General features: G+C 44.2%; 2 long non-coding RNA genes across 4 annotated transcripts in view; both read left to right on the top strand.

Moving 5' to 3' along the window:
* The window catches only part of LOC147018775 (uncharacterized), a 30,128-nt gene extending 18,465 nt beyond the window's left edge, over window positions 1-11,663 (top strand). For 2 of the 3 annotated variants that reach the window (XR_015062514.1, XR_015062513.1), the window contains 3 exons: window positions 3,981-4,154; window positions 4,299-4,405; window positions 9,435-11,663. This is a non-coding gene — a long non-coding RNA (uncharacterized LOC147018775). Of the gene's footprint in view, window positions 1-759; window positions 3,854-3,980; window positions 4,155-4,298; window positions 4,406-9,434 lie in introns of those variants that run through there. The other variant, XR_015062515.1, reaches the window with a different exon arrangement.
* A 1,959-nt stretch (window positions 11,664-13,622) lies between these two features.
* LOC147018776 (uncharacterized) lies at window positions 13,623-16,703 on the top strand. The gene is made up of 3 exons (XR_015062813.1): window positions 13,623-13,753; window positions 13,877-14,003; window positions 15,728-16,703. It is a non-coding gene; the product is annotated as an uncharacterized LOC147018776 (long non-coding RNA).
* Window positions 16,704-17,107: the final 404 nt, after the last annotated feature.

The following is a 17,107-nucleotide window of genomic DNA, read 5'->3' on the forward strand; positions in this document are numbered from 1 at the left end:
GGGTCCTGAAGTGGTTAACGTGGCGACTTGGGATCCTCGGGTCCTGAAGTGGTTAGGGTGGCGACTTGGGATCCTCGGGTCCTGAAGTGGTTCGGGTGGCGACTTGGGATCCTCGGGTCCTGAAGTGGTTCGGGTGGCGACTTGGGATCCTCGGGTCCTGAAGTGGTTCGGGTGGCGACTTGGGATCCTCGGGTCCTGAAGTGGTTCGGGTGGCGACTTGGGATCCTCGGGTCCTGAAGTGGTTCGGGTGGCGACTTGGGATCCTCGGGTCCTGAAGTGGTTAGGGTGGCGACTTGGGATCCTCGGGTCCTGAAGTGGTTAGGGTGGTGATTTGGGATCCTCTGGTCCTGAAGTGGTTGGGGAGGCGAATTGGGACCTCGACTCCTGAAGTGGTTAGGGTGGCGAATTGGGATCCTCGGGTCCTGAAGTGGTTAGGGTGGCGACTTGGGATCCGAGTATCCTAACCACTTCAGGCCCCTCGGATCCCAAGTCGCCACCCTAACCACTTCAGGACCCTCGGATCCCACGTCGCCACCCTTACCACTTCAGGACCCGAGGATGCCAAGTCTCCACCCGAACCACTGAGCCAACACCAGGCTGCGCACTCAGCCTGTCATCCTTTCAATGTCGGCGAAATGAGTGCCAGTTCCAGTGTGTGTACTGGTAGAGGGGCACTGCATCAGCGACACAGTCGCACTTCAAGAAATGATCGCTACCCCTGCAGCTTCGCTGCCATACGACCACCACCACCACAACGAGATTGTGAATTAAAAATAAGCTGTTTTCATTGCCTTTCTTATACATTGATTTTATTGCGTTGCTACCATAATTGTAAATATAGTCTGAGTTGGTTGAAAAGATAAACGAGTTTGTCTATTTGGATCAACTATGATATCGAAGAAAGATTTCATAAAAATGTGGCAAAAACTATAACTGTATGAGAAATACTGATTTCAATTAATCACAATATTAAAATAAAATCATTCATAATAAAATCAAAATTCATTGCAAACTCTTTAAAGGCGGTCACGTGGTCAATGGCTCTTCCCTAATTAGTTTTCAATATCAATTAAATTAATATTTTTTTTGAATAAACAACATAAATAAATGTTTTGAGGAGGGTAATCTGAAATCGTAGGGGGTAGGCTGAAATCGATTTCAAGCTACCCCCTCCCCCCCGGGAGGTAGCTTGAGATTTTCACACCGCACTCCGGGTACAATCGGCCCATGATCGAAGTTCGTCCTCCCGCGCCGGCACTCTCGGCTAAACATCGTTCGTGACCGTCTAAGACGAGCCATTTGTTGACACTTTCTCTCCATTTATCCCATCTTACAGACATAAAACGTTTGACTTCTTCGTTCGCTCCATTGTCCTGGTGAATAATACACGGGGGAGCGTCCTCACGCCATATTCATCAAAAAATCACCGATCAGCTGCCGGTGATTTCCTCCCTGCAGGAAGCTGCCATCTTGGACAACTTCGCTGGTCACATGACAGTGACGTAATTTCATACGATGTCTGCCCATCTATTGGCTGTCGAGGCGTCACGTGGCCTACACGTGATCCGAGTGGAGAAAATTCAAATGAGAGAGCGTGGGGAATGCATCGATTTTCAAGATGAAAATACACAATAACTGCAGCTATTTGAGTGGAGAACTTTTGGATACTTATGTATTTGGATATATACTATCATATCATCAAGGTTTTGTCTACCCCCCCCCCCCCCATGAGTGGAACGAAACTGCACGATACAGCTTTCGGCTGATGGCCTATATGGTGTCCTGTGAATTTCCACAACCGTAACACTATTGTGGTTGCCTAACTATTGGGAAAATTAATGAAATTTAACTCCGAAGTTGTTATTTCTCGAGTCTGTTGAAAAAAAACAGCCGCGTGCCCATATATGGATGGTGACGTTTATCACAGCACCAAGACTGTGAAGACATTGGACTATGGCAGAAGTCCATAGTAAACCATCTGTACTGGGAGGCTGCCAGCACACCAGACGGCAACCCAGAGCTGATGGAAGCCAAGTGGAGGTCCATCGTTCCTCACATGCACAACTTACATGAGGGCCACTCAAGCAGCCTCGACACAGCTTGCAACCACGTTCCTCTGGACGAAAATGACAACAGAGACAAAGCTTGGATAGAGCAGGATAATAATTAATGTCTACATATGTCTCAATGTATTCTTACGAATTTCGCCCGCCCGGCGTGCAATCAGCCACGTAACTCGAATCGCGACGCGTCGCCCACCGGAACGGACAAGTCAGTCGTGACCCTCCTGGAACTAGCGCCAGGAGCCAGTCACGGGTGGGGGTTTAACCTCACCACGATCGTGCCAATTGCCCACCCGCACAGGATAGGGTTGCTCGCCAAATTCGACCTACCTAAGTACCTGCGCGAGTGGTCGACCGGGCGATCGTACCTCGCCGCAGGTCGACTTCGGACACGAACCGCTTAAGCGGCTCGTTCCGTGCTGCAGGGATAACCGAGCGGAGTTATCGTCGACCTCGACGGTTCAGATTATTTACCGGGTGTTTTAAACCCACTATCAATCCCTTACGTGATGCAGGATGGAACTTTCAACAAAGGAAAGGACGAAGCGAAACGGGAAACAGTTTGACAAGCAAGCACTTTTATTTCACACACACACACAACACACGCACGTAAGGCAGTAATGCAATGTGCAGCAAAAGGAAAATGCAACAAAAGCAAAAGCACTACTACCGACTATAATTATTTACAACACTTAAACAATTATACTTGTCGGGACTCGGCGCCACATCATTCATTCAAAATAAACAGGAAAGACCTCCCCATAGGCAGGGAGGTACGCGAGGTCCGTGGACCAAATGTGCGCGGAACCTGGAGGAGCGGCTAGGTCCACGAGACCGAAAAGGTCTTACCCGCATCCTCGTGACGCGATGGCGGGCAAGCCGCAATATCCGCGCAGCTGCGCCCCGACTCCGTGCCCCTGGCGTGGTTGGTGAGCCCTCTCCGGCGTGCTCCACGCAAGCACAGTTTGGTCGGCACCACGGTTTGGGTGGGGAATGAACGGGGCCACCGGCACTATCTCAGCGCGGATGGGGGGGGGGGGGAATTGTTGATGCTCAGGGTCGAGCGAGGGGAATGGCTGGTTGGCTTGGTTGCTTGTGAAAGCGAAGGTGGCTCGATTCCAGCAACGAGACGACACCAACGATGAGACGAGCGACCCCCACACTACAACAATGAGTTCCACACAGACTCGCATCTTTTATAGACCGGGGGAGGAGCCTGTATGCAGATTTTAGGATAAAAACGCGATTGGAGGCGGGGCCACGCCACCCTCTGTTCAGCCATTGGTGTGGCAAAAAGGGGCGTGAGCCTCTTTTGATCCGAATTCCTTCCTGAGAGGAATTCACATCCAACGCGCTTGGAGGCGGGGCCACACCGCCCGACGCTCGCCCATTGGACGGAGGAAAAGAGGCGTGAACCTCCCCTGATCCGAATTTCTCTCCCGTAAAGGCATCCATTGCACTCGCGGCTTGCTGCGTTCGGCAGCAATCACCGAACGGCTTTGGACAGTACGATGTTCGGTGTTGACTGGTGGTGGGGTCGATGGTTGTGGAAGGAGAAAGGCAAAGGTGGTGGGGGATTTGCTGTGGTGGTTTGGTGGTCGGCGGGCGTTGTTTGGGAATGGTGGTGAAGCGATGTTTGCGGGATGGCGCTCCGGACAAGTAAAGAGGCGAAGGTGGTGGTGTTTGAGTTGTTGGCGGCTTAATGGTCCAAATAACGACAGAGAAAGAAAAATGGCTCACTCAAAGCGTCGCAGCCCGGATGAATCACACATATTCCCTCTAAACAACAGGTGTGGGCTAACTACACATGAACTTATTGATATATCTCACCTGAGGACCCTTTATGGTGTATTGCGAATTTCCACAGCCGAACAGTATGTATGTGTGCATACTTATTGTTACCATCTTATTATTCAGGTACTATGACATCAGAAAAGCCTGCTCAGGTTCTTCTGATATGAATACCATCTTGAAATATGTCAGGAAGCTCTCCCCAAAGCATCAAACCTCATCTCTGGAGGATTTCCACAGTTTTTTGCTGCTTTTTGCGCGAAAGCACACATCTTTCTCACGTCTTGGAATGACACACAGGTCAGTTGAGACCCTGATGTTTTTAGCTTTTATTTAGATTCTTTTTTACACAACTGGATTTGCATATTTAATATTTTCACTTGCCTGTAATTCTACATTGGACATTAGAGCTGTCAACATTAATTTGTTGATGTATTCTTGCAGATTGCATCTTGCGAATCTTCACTTTAATGAAAATGCAGAGAGGAAACAGGCAGCAACCCAGAAAGGTGACTTTGCTGCAAGACCTGTCAAAACAGCAGCCACTTTTGGTGAGTGGCATTCTTTGGAATTTTTCGCAGTGTTTGAACATGAGAAATAATCTTAAATCACATGTATAATTTCTGAGTAATTAATCCGTTGAAACAATAAAATTTTGCAATGAGCAAACTTTGCATTTGGAATGGTGTCTTTGGTGTGTGTATTCTGTAAATAATGACAAGACGTGATCCACTTTGTACATATTGTTGCGGGCCGGGGTCTGGTGGAGAGAACGACCGCTAGGTGGGGGAAGTTACGTCGACTCCCACCAGACTCCCCGGAATTGTAGGCCGTCACTCACGGATAATTCTGTGACGCGGCGGGTCGCTTAACCGACCGTGGACGCCAATATACTCAACTGCGTGGCGTAGGGTCCTCCTGTCAGGTGTAATCAGTTTATCTAATTAACCACGCAGTTTCGACCTCCGGGGAACCACGCCCTCGGTACGCCTTGCCCGAACCGGATCACTCTACCAACTACGGTAGAGTACCAACGACCAGCTACCAACTCCGGATCAGATGCAGCCGAGCGGATCTGCCAATGACGTACCGGCTAGAATGAATGGATTATCGGGGATAAAGAACCGGCTAAACTCAGATCCGAACCATGCTGGACCAATGAAGGAAAAGACAAAAACGAACTGGGAACATTTCTACAATAATTTATTTACACTAAGTGAGGAAAAACATGTGGTACAGGAACAAGTTTATTGGTGTGTTATGCAGGGAAAGAAGAGAGAGATGAAGTGCGACAATTTTTACAGCAACTTGTAAAAGCGGAAACAGTGCAGACTTACGCGAGATTAATACAAGCAACAATTAAAATGATCAAAAATCTTGTACAATTTATTTAACGGACAGGCGCCACACACTCAGACACACACTCAGACAAAATAAACCCCATTAAAAGAAAAGGGGACCTTTCGCAGTTCGGAAGGGAGGGAGTTGAGGTCGCAGTTCTCGGTACATGTGAGTTTCGGGGGAAGGGATGCTCCGTGGTGTGGCACCTCACAAAGGTTGAGTTGGTTAGCGACAACAGTACGTGTGGAGTTCGTGTCCTTGAAGGGGCTTGAGTGGGGAATGCGGGCCGCCGAGGCCAAGCACTAATGTGTGTGTGTGTGTGTGTGTGTGTGTGTGTGTGTGTGTGTGTGTGTGTGTGTGTGTGTGTGTGTGTGTCTGTGTGTTGTTCACAAATCATAACATATTTTCTCTGGTAACTCCACGACCCCACCACTCTCGCTCTTTTTCCCATCCTTCCTCTACCCTCTCCCAATACAGTGCAGCACCCTCTTCGTGTGTGTCTCTCTCTCTCTCTCTCTCTCTCTCTCTCTCTCTCTCTCTCTCTCTCTCTCTCTCTCTCTCTCTCTCTCTCTCTCTCTCTCTCTCTCTCTCTCTCTCTCTCTCTCTCTCTCTCTCTCTCTCTCTCTCTCTCTCTCTCTCTCTCTCTCTCTCTCTCTCTCTCTCTCTCTCTCTCTCTCTCTCTCTCTCTCTCTCTCTCTCTCTCTCTCTCTCTCTCTCTCTCTCTCTCTCTCTCTCTCTCTCTCTCTCTCTCTCTCTCTCTCTCTCTCTCTCTCTCTCTCTCTCTCTCTCTCTCTCTCTCTCTCTCTCTCTCTCTCTCTCTCTCTCTCTCTCTCTCTCTCTCTCTCTCTCTCTCTCTCTCTCTCTCTCTCTCTCTCTCTCTCTCTCTCTCTCTCTCTCTCTCTCTCTCTCTCTCTCTCTCTCTCTCTCTCTCTCTCTCTCTCTCTCTCTCTCTCTCTCTCTCTCTCTCTCTCTCTCTCTCTCTCTCTCTCTCTCTCTCTCTCTCTCTCTCTCTCTCTCTCTCTCTCTCTCTCTCTCTCTCTCTCTCTCTCTCTCTCTCTCTCTCTCTCTCTCTCTCTCTCTCTCTCTCTCTCTCTCTCTCTCTCTCTCTCTCTCTCTCTCTCTCTCTCTCTCTCTCTCTCTCTCTCTCTCTCTCTCTCTCTCTCTCTCTCTCTCTCTCTCTCTCTCTCTCTCTCTCTCTCTCTCTCTCTCTCTCTCTCTCTCTCTCTCTCTCTCTCTCTCTCTCTCTCTCTCTCTCTCTCTCTCTCTCTCTCTCTCTCTCTCTCTCTCTCTCTCTCTCTCTCTCTCTCTCTCTCTCTCCACCTCCCCTTCTCTCTCTCTCTCTCTCTCTCTCTCTCTCTCTCTCTCTCTCTCTCTCTCTCTCTCTCTCTCCACCCCCTTCTCTCTCCACCACCCCTTCTTTCTCTCTCTCTCTCTCTACCCCCCCCCATTCTCTTTCTCTCTCTCCACCCTCCCCATTCTCTCTCTCCACCCCCCTTCTCTCTCTCCAACCCCCCCTTTCTCTCTCTCTCTGTCTCTCTCTTGCGGTGTATCTAGATGGTGGTTATGTCTGGAAGGTGGTTATCCCCATACATGTCCAGGTGGCGTTTCTCTCCAGACATGTCTGGGCAGGGTTTGTCTCCAGCCATGTCCGGACGGTATTCATCTCCGGACATGTCTGGATAGTGTTTATTTACAGACGAGAGTTTTATCCAGATGTGTCCGAGCAGTGTTTGTCTCCAGATGTGTCCGAGCAGTGTTTGTCTCCGGACGGGAGTTTGTCTCCGGACGGGAGTTTGTCTCCAGACGCGTCCAAATGGGAGTTCGTCTCCAGACACGTCCGGACTGGAGTTCGTCTCCGAATACGTCCGGATGGGAGTTCATCTCCGGACGTGTCCGGACGGGAGTTTTTCTATGGACGCGTCTGGGCGGTGTTTGTCTCTGGGTGGTATTTATACACGGTGGTGCAAAGCCGACTAACACATTTGAATATGCGATAATTGAAACACACGAGGTTTATGTTCAAAGCTTGCAATTTTATTAATTATGGGAGATAATGTCAGGAAGGTGGCCTCCACCAGGTGCAGTGCATTGTCTTAGAAAAATGGTCCCACAACCCCAAAAGTCGTCACCCCACCCTTCGGACATGAGAGCGGTCTGAAATGTGTCAGTCGGCTCTGCACCACTCTGTAGTATGACCAATAGAAAATAGATTGCACATGTTATTTTGTTTCCATCTTCACTGTTATTTGATGGAGAATCATTTTAATGAGATGGTATGAATCGTAATGAACGCTCCACCGCACATCTGAACTTCCCTTCCTCTCACCTCACGCTGGCTTCCCTTCACCCACCCCTCCTCATTCTCCCTCACTCCTCACTCCCCCAACCCTCCTCATTCTACCTTACTCCTCACTCCCCCATACCTCCTCATTCTCCCTCCTCATTCCCCCAACCCTCCTCGCTCCCCTCCCTCCTCTCTCTTTCCCTCTTCACCTCCTCACTCTCCCCCTCTTTCTCCCCCCCCACCCCACTCTCTCTCCTCCTTCTTTTTCTCCCCCTCTCAGTATTCCCATCAGCAAAGCAATGGGTGGTATTCGCTAGTTTCTCAATAATTAATGAAGATGAAATGAGGAAGAAATCACTAAATATTTCCTTTTGTTTGAATTTCATGTTAAAAGGGTTCTCTAACCTGGGGCTTCAACACAGGAGAACAAGAGACCCACCCACCAAGCCTGCCTCCTGGTTGTTTGTGCTCTATTCTTATTAAATGCCAAACATCAATCAAGGAAGCAAACAGAGCCGAACGTGTTTTTGTGAAGTCTTTGGTATGACTCAACCGGGGATCAAACCTCCAATCTCTGAGACTCCTCCCAAACCCCTCGTGGAGACTCTGACCCAGTTTGTGAGTGGAGGCGGTTTATTCTGACGTCATCAGATCCGGTTTTCTCTCTCGAGCCCTGAGTATATATTCAACGCTTTGCCCACATTCGGCAAATGGATCAATACAAATTGGATGGTAAGTGTGGCTTCTCACGAAAATATCTCAGTGAAGTATAATTGACCTGCTCAGAGTCGAAACCAAGTTGATGGTTTAATTTCTGAAGGATTGAAGAGATTTGTATTTTTGGTGTAAAATATCTCCAATTGTCGAAGTGCTGGTTTTATCATTTTATCACCTTTGTTTTTAATTATTGGAACTCTGAACTCAAGTCGATCAACATCTGTGCTCATCATGATTCGTTCTCTGTATCACTGAAGTTTCATACACGTTTCCCATCAAAATGGCCGAGACCTACTTCATTGCTTCTTCAATTGTTGTGGTTTTTACAAGATTCTCTCCTTCGATGGCAATCTCCAGCTCCCCCAGGAGCAGTGCTTGTCTTAAGTCAAGCCTGGTGTTCTCTGTATATGTGTGGCTGTGATTTGTGTGCTCAGATCTTCCATGAGCTTCAGAACATGTAGAAAAACAAGAACGGCCCTCGGAAGAGAGCAAACTTCCACCAGGCTGAACAGTTTACGTGTTTTATCCCACTGATAGGTCAGATCTGGATCCAGACATGAACCAAAATTTAATCAGCTTCTTCGTGTCACCGAACCAACTCGGCTACCAAGTTTCGTCCAGATCCGACCACAACTTTTTGAGATATCGTGCTTTTTATCATTTCTAGCCGGATCTCTCAATGGTGAAGAATCAGTTTAAAAATTCTCGTAGTCGGATCCAGATTCTGATCTTCACCAAAATCGAATCAATTCGTCCTTATCACACACTGATCCTATCCACCAAATTAATTTTGAATGCGTCAGTAACTTTTTGAGATATCCTACTCACAGATAGACAGACAGACAATCAAACAGGTGAAAACAGTACTGTGCACTGATTTTTAACATTCACCTTCGGTGGTGGAGTTAATAAATAAATAAAAATAAACAATGTTGTGGAGGAAATCATAATTATCATAACAATAATCATAATAATAATAATAATGTCATGTTGTTTTTGAACCCTGTAAGTTCGGGCTGGAGTTTGTAATTTGTTTAGGGTGCCGGTGATAACTCACCTCCACTTCGTGAAGAACACTGTGGGATCTTTACCGTCCATCAGCTAATACCGGCAGACCGGACGCCTCGTTGAACCTCCACCTAAAGGACGGCACGTACATTGATGCTGAAATAAAACTGCGTGCCATTATCTGATGTGGTACCAATTTTTATTCCATTTTCTCTTTCCTTCTCTTTCAGAGACACAAGGCACGATTTTGGAAAGAGTGATTACATCTGAATACCTCAATGAAGACAGCCCAACACAGATATTATTATCCTGTGATTTGTACCAAAGTAACTCTAAGAAGAAAAATCGTGAAATTTTTCAACGAGTACTTTGGGTTCTAATCAATAATATTATTTACCCTCAATGTAATAGTGTTGGACTCGGTCTCCATAATGAGTTGGACAAATCGTGTTTAAAATTGTATGATCAGTTTCGTTCTTTTGATGTAGTTATAACTACACCTGGAGGCATGTACTTTGGTCAAAATTACCGAAAACAGATATTATTCTCCTGTGATTTGTACCAAAGTAACTCGAAGAAGAAAAATCGTGAAATTTTTCAACGAGTACTTTGGGTTCTAATCAATAATATTATTTACCCTCAATGTAATAGTGTTGGACTCGGTCTCCATAATGAGTTGGACAAATCGTGTTTAAAATTGTATGATAAGTTTCCTTATTCTTTCGATATTGTAATATCTATACCTGAAGGCATGCACTTTGGTCAAAACTACCGAAAACAGATATTATTCTCCTGTGATTTGTACCAAAGTAACTCTAAGAAGAAAAATAGTGAAATTTTTCAACGAGTACTTTGGGTTCTAATCAATAATAATATTTACCGTCAATGTAATAGTGTTGGACTCGGTCTCCATAATGAGTTGGACAAATCGTGTTTAAAATTGTATGATCAGTTTCGTTCTTTTGATGTAGTTATAACTACACCTGGAGGCATGTACTTTGGTCAAAACTACCGAAAACAGATATTATTCTCCTGTGATTTGTACCAAAGTAACTCTAAGAAGAAAAATAGTGAAATTTTTCAACGAGTACTTTGGGTTCTAATCAATAATAATATTTACCGTCAATGTAATAGTGTTGGACTCGGTCTCCATAATGAGTTGGATAAATTGTGTTTAAAATTTACAGCTTTCGATAAAGTAATATTGATACTTGAAGGCATGCAATTTGGTGAAGTCCGCCGAAAAAATATGGATAAACGATGTAAAAAAGACGAAATTAAAATGTTTTCGAGGTTTTTGAATGATATTGTCTTTAACATGGGTAAACGTGATATTTCTACTTGGGAAATTCGGGTTCCCATCGAGAATGAGTACCATGAATGTGATGGTTTGGGATTGGACATCAGTGATACGCTGGACGGCATTTGTTTAAAATTCTATGAACGTAATCATTACTCTTGGCACATCATTCCCATTCCTGTAAAAGATATGTATATGAAATTTGTATTTCACAAACGTATCCCAAAAGAAAGGTTTGACAAAAATCTGATTGAAACAAAAAATCGTAACATATATAGAAGGGTCGGTGCACAAACTAAACTAGTAAAGCCTGAAGATGCTTGGTGGAGGATAATGATCAGACCGAGTGAAATTAAAGACGTTCAACAAATTGATCCAAATTTTCGATCAAGTAAAAGAATAACTGAAAGAACTTGTTTTACAGCAGGAGAGATTCTTCCTCTTGCCGAGAGTCAATTCCTTGAGTTTAAATGGTATGGAGGTTGCAAAGAATGTCGATATGATCAATGTTGGGAAAAATGTCCAAACAAGAATAAATATCGGGAAGAATGTCTAAAAAAAATTTGTAAAAACATCTCTGGTTTTGCCAATACCTATGGGGGTTTTCTTATGTATGGAGTTTCTGACGAAAAGGAAGTATTTGGTTGCAAAATGGATGATTCATTTGATAAGGATCTTAAAAATATTGAATTATTTTATAACAACATATCAGACATATCAGATTTGGTTACGATCAAATACCGTGAAGTGAAAGATAAGGATAATACTTTTGTTATTGTGATTTCAGTAAAACCATGCACCAGTTAAGTGATTTTCGCAGATTATTAACCCCTGTAATAAATATTCAACAAATATTTAATATTGAAGTGAGATTTTAAACTGAGTGGAAAGATCAGAGAGGTTCTGGTGCAGGATTTAAGATATTTAACTGTTTCGTGTTAACGATATTTTTATCGTAGAATTTTCATGGTTATAGAACCATCAATTAAATATGAGTAGTTTGTCAAGGGAGAGGTTTTTGCAAATGTCATTGGACTAAGCATTATTAAACTTAAGTGGAGAAGAAGAGCCATTCATAATTTGCTTGTATGGAATATTGTGAATGTATCTTTGTGTCACTTTTGTTTTATCTCTTAAATAAATGCAAGTTTGTACTATGCCTGCCTTGTTGGACATTTATTGATGAAAGAACCATGGGTTTGTGGGAGGATAGAATAAAAAAGAAGGAAATTGAAGACAAGCAAATGAAGGACCACAATAGGATAACGAGGCTTGCATCATGTCCATGGCCCTTCGTAACAGAAGAAGGCGATTCACATGAAATATGCGAACCCAGCTGGTCAATCCATTCATCGTGAAGAATAAGCTGCTGCCCAGACCAGCAAGAAGACTCTGATATAGCAAGCAGTGTAACCTGGTGTCAAGGATCATGCAATCATTTAATAAACTGCACTTGCTACATACAGTCCAGGGAAGAACTTGTAATTGTTTCAGGGTGCCGGTGATAATTCGCCTACATTTAATTGCGAACGATGCCATGGGATCTTTAACATCCACCGACTAAAGCCAGCAGACAGGAGACCCAAGTTAACGTCAATCCGATGGACAGCATCCACATTAATGCCTCGCCCTGTCTGTGAAACACCAGGATGACAGTTTATAGCCAGGTCGACACTCGAACCCAGGCTCGACAGATGACAGGTGAGTGCACATATTTCTTGGCTACAATTTTGCATCATCCCAAGTAATTCCCACAATTTAATTTTGTTAATCATTGTGGACAAGCTTGCTTTCTTCAAGCTGTTCACGGCACCATCTCCAGATGTGGTCGGGGCTAAGTGAAGACTTCTGATCGATTAATTCATGGACATGACGAACAATAATAATTGTGACGTACTCACCTGGAAAATGGGCCAATGGCTCACCCTGGTGGGATATGTTTCACTCGTGTTACTTACAGACCTATCTATCTACGTGGCTGCGATATTTAATGATGGCCTTCAAAAATAAATTTGAATTTGGAATGAATCATTGCATTCGTTTTGGAGAATTTATTGAGAAATGCAACATTGTTTCTCACCTTGAAGCAAACACACATTGACACTGAATAAGGTAATGGTTTGTGTTTATAAAATCCTCCATGTAAATCAGAAACCTCATTACATTGTCGTGCAGGTCATCAAAATATTCATACTGTGAGATAAATAACTGAAACTCTGTTGTATTTTCAAATAAATCAATAACACACGTCACAGTGATTCGTGTTCATGACATCATTTTGTTCATGACATCATAATCAAGTCATTAAAAAAAAACAGACATAAATTATCAAGATAATCAAGGTACACGGGGTAGAGGGATGGGGTCGGGTACACGGGGGAGAGGGTTGGGGTGGGGTACACGGGGTAGAGGGATGGGGTAGGGTACACGGGGTAGAGGGAGGGGGTAGGATACAGGGGGTAGAGGAATGGGGTAGGGTACACGGGGTAGAGGGATGGGGTAGGGTACACGGGGTAGAGGGATGGAGTAGGGTACACGGGGTAGATGGATGGGGTAGGGTACACGGGGTAGAGGGATGGGGTTGGGTACACGGGTAGAGGGATGGGGTGGGGTACACGGTGTAAAAAGGTCAAAAATTCATCTTTTTGCATCGCTAATAAATAGATGGCTACAATAACTCTTCAACTTTACGAAATATAATTAAAAAGACACTTTTATCAGGTCGTTTTAACCTTTGATTATTCTATAACTCAGGCAAAGTAAAAGCAATGCAACATCTTTGGCGAGAGGTACGAGGTTCGAGTTTGTTCTCTGTTGATATAATTTTATAAAGGCCTTTCCCAAACAGCTTTATTGAAATGAAAAATTGTACAAGTAATCTATGTATTATTTCTGTTAACGTCTGCGTGTAATTTGACGTTTCTTCTCCAAAACTGCCGGACGGATTGTCGCCACCTTCGTCCTGCGGGTGCTCTGTGGTCTAATGAACAGCATGGGCTCTGTGAGATCGCGCCAGACGGACACGTTTGGGAATTTTGGGCGATTTTCGAATTTTTACATTCATTTGCATGGCGACGTGTGACGTCACCCGCTGAGAGGAGTAATTCCGTCATAACATCATCGGTCATTTGCTGACGTCATTACGTCTGTCGTCGACAGACCGTCACCACCGAGAGGCGCAATGCCACTCCTCGAAAACAGCGTGTGCGATGTAAAACCCTCTTCTGCACATGCTGACTACCTCAGAAGGTGAATTTGACACAAAAATGTAACAACAAACATTGTATATAAAGTAAAGATTTATTTAACAAGACATTAGTTCTGTTCACGTCTGCGCGTAATTTAACGTTTCTCCTCCCAAACCGCCGGCAGGAATGTGCTCATTTCCCATATACTGGGGTTTCTTAATGTGACGAAGACGATGCACTAAATTTCTAAGCTGGAATTGGATGACAACGTGGCTTCAACAAGGTTTTCAACACATCGACGGCCGCATCCGGTAAGTGCTGCCGTCTCTCCAAAAAGTAAGGGAGTACTCATTGCATCAAACACTGAACATAAACACAACTGATAATAAATAGTATGGCTCAGAACATCAGCAATGGTTGTCATGTTTTAAAATTCAGCATGGAAGGAGGGGAACGATGAGCACCAGAGCTCTGCCAACATGACGTACCCCGATTGGCTCTTTCCCGGACTGAACACGCCCTCTTAGACTGTCAATTTGTGTCTGAAATCCAACGTACATATTAAAAACACCCGAAAATAACTTGCAATAGGCCGACGTCCAGATAACATCATAGGCTATAATCTGAAGGTAGGGGAACCAGGGAACGGGTATGAGGTCATCCCTTCATTGCCCAGATTCTCTTCTTTTCTTTGTTCTTCGAAAGCACGGTGTCCGACAATAGCTTCTGTACCTTAAATACGTGTGTTAACTGTTCAAATTAAAAAGGTGTTCAAGTGTCGGATGCACCCAAACAACTGCCGTTCATTACATTAATTGTCAATATCAACCGCCATCGTTACCTGTGTTGTGTCTTGCGTGTGTGATCTTCAAATTAAAGCGTCCACCGGTGTTCGATCGTCGGATGTGCGCCAAAAAGTGCCGTTCATTGAAATTTGCATTCTGATTCTCGGTCACCCTCCACTGCTCCTGTTCAGTCTAGGGCTAGGCCTATATCATGTTAAACTTGCCCCATCAGACGCCAACCTTCCAGTCACACTGCGGAGGATGCAATTTCCAGTCAGACTGGCATACTCGATGACCATAAACAAATCCCAGGGCCAAACATCTGACAAACTCGGAATATACCTCCCAGCTCCTGTGTTCTCCCATGGCCAACTATATGTTGCATTTTCACGTGCAAGAGTTTACTCCTATATATCTATCAAAGTGGACAATAATTCCTCACAATGACTATTCAGCAACAAGACACTCACCCAAAATGTCATCTACAGGGAGGTCCTTTAGAAAACCAAGGACAGGTAACCATAGTGCATCACATCCCTCATGACACCCTCCCCAGCTTCCCATAACATTAACTATTATGCCTCATCCACCTTTTGCTACCCATTAAACTCCGTGCGGAGCACGGGTATATGCTAGTTGTATTTTAATGATATGTATGAGATTCTTTATGATAAGAACCATGGTACTGGTGATGGTAATCAGAAGGTTTATAAATGACCAGGTGTTGTGCTGTTCTCAGTGTTGTTCCAATTGACCATTGCTTGGTCAAAGCAGGATGGAGTCTTTTGATGCATGGTAATGGTTTGGATTTGCTGTCGGGAGATAGGACGGGAATGAGCACGAAGATGGTGATTAGAGACAGAAAGAAACTTCAGGAGGCTTTGATATCGACAAAAGAAATTAAACTTTCCACGTGTTGCTCACTGTCCCTTGATTCAGTATTTCTGTTTGTCTGTATGTCACGTGACAGTTGTATGGATACTTTCGAAACTAAGAGAGGAAGTTTGCACGAGAAGCCTGTAGATCTCTCCTTCTAAACCATCTCGTGAGATTTTTAATGTCCTCAACAAGTTTAACACATGTGTATTGGACAACCAGATGAATGCCTTCCGCGGGCTGCAGCCACCTTATGGCTTCTTGATCACTCCCAATGGGAAGTTTAAACTGGGCCAGGTGGAGGCCCACTCATGACAAGATGTTGACGTTTCTATGGCTAAAAACCAATTCTGGACAGGTTGCTACTGCCACAGAACACAGTAATATCTGCTGCGCATTCATGGGAATCGAACCCAAACCATTGAGGACAACACAGCCAACAGGCTTTACCTCTCTGCTCACCAACAAGATTTGGCCCAGCTTTGGAGGTAAAATAAAAATATTAAAACTTGTTTTTATATCCATTCACTGATCTGTGCTTTTCCGTAACTTTATCCCGGAGGTCTTTAGAAAGCCCCTTGTTGTCCATGGTTGAGTCTGCTGTGAAACGCACTACCCAATGGAGGAAACTTACAGGAACAGTTGATTTTATTCTGAAATAATCAAGATCACTCCAAATTTACACATGTGGAGGCCAATTAACTTGGTGTGTGATTTTGAAGGTGATTGGTTATACCTGAACTCATATACAATTGTTATTATAAGGAGGGGTTGGACACTTATCCACTTATCCAACCAATATATTCTAGTTCTGTATTTTTGATGAATTTTCTGAAATTAGGAGAAACTGTTTTTACTTAGAAGTTGTGGGTTACGATGTGTAAATAAAGGTTGAAAAAGTCTGTTTTGATGCAATTTGATTCCACGCGAAGGTCACAAAAGGTGAAAATTTTGAAGGGGGTGAAGATGTTCTTTGGGCACTGGACATCCTGGGAATGGATTTTTATATTTTTTCAAGGAATGATTCAACATTATGGAAGAGTTGTTTGTCAAAATTTTCTCGGAAATGAATCAGGCTTGTGCAGTAAATAACATTGTTCATATAAATACCACAATAGTCAAATTTTAACCTCAAAGAGGGTGAGGAAAGGTTTGTGTTTTGTGAGAACATGAATCATTCAGTTGTTCTTTGTGAGCAATATGTTGTCTCTCATTGTAATACTACTGTCATACCTGCTCACCAAAGATTATTAAGGCTTGTCAAGGCTTGTCATACCTGCTTGTCAAGGCCTCGTCACTCAAGGCAGACTTGAGTGTTATTTCAGGAAATTAGAACAATGTGACCTTTGAAGAGTGCGTGTGAGAATACACGAATGCTTCAGTTGACACAATTCCACAAATAGTTTTGAACATAGGTCACATAGTTATTCTGTTATAAATGCAAACATAAATGTATAGTTATGTGGAAGGGGGGAGGGTGGAATGAATGAGGAATCCATCGTTAGAATGTGGTGTTAACGATTATGGTATGGCCCTTGTGTTTTGCATAGTTTAGATTTACATTTGAAACATGGCAATGTTTGGCCAAGTTGTATGTAATATGTGCACTGAGTGTGGCAGTGACTGCCAACTTTAGGATGGAAAGGGTCGGCTAGTATGTGTGAGACCTCCCCATAAAATGGGTGGGCCCAGGTGAAGACCAGTGGCCACAAAAAGGCACAATGGAAGCACTTTGTTAAGGGTATAACTTCAAA

Source organism: Eptatretus burgeri, chromosome 10, assembly GCF_056783735.1.
Source record: "Eptatretus burgeri isolate ZD-2024b chromosome 10, Ebu_testis_v1, whole genome shotgun sequence".
In the NCBI taxonomy this organism is placed as follows: domain Eukaryota; kingdom Metazoa; phylum Chordata; class Myxini; order Myxiniformes; family Myxinidae; genus Eptatretus; species Eptatretus burgeri.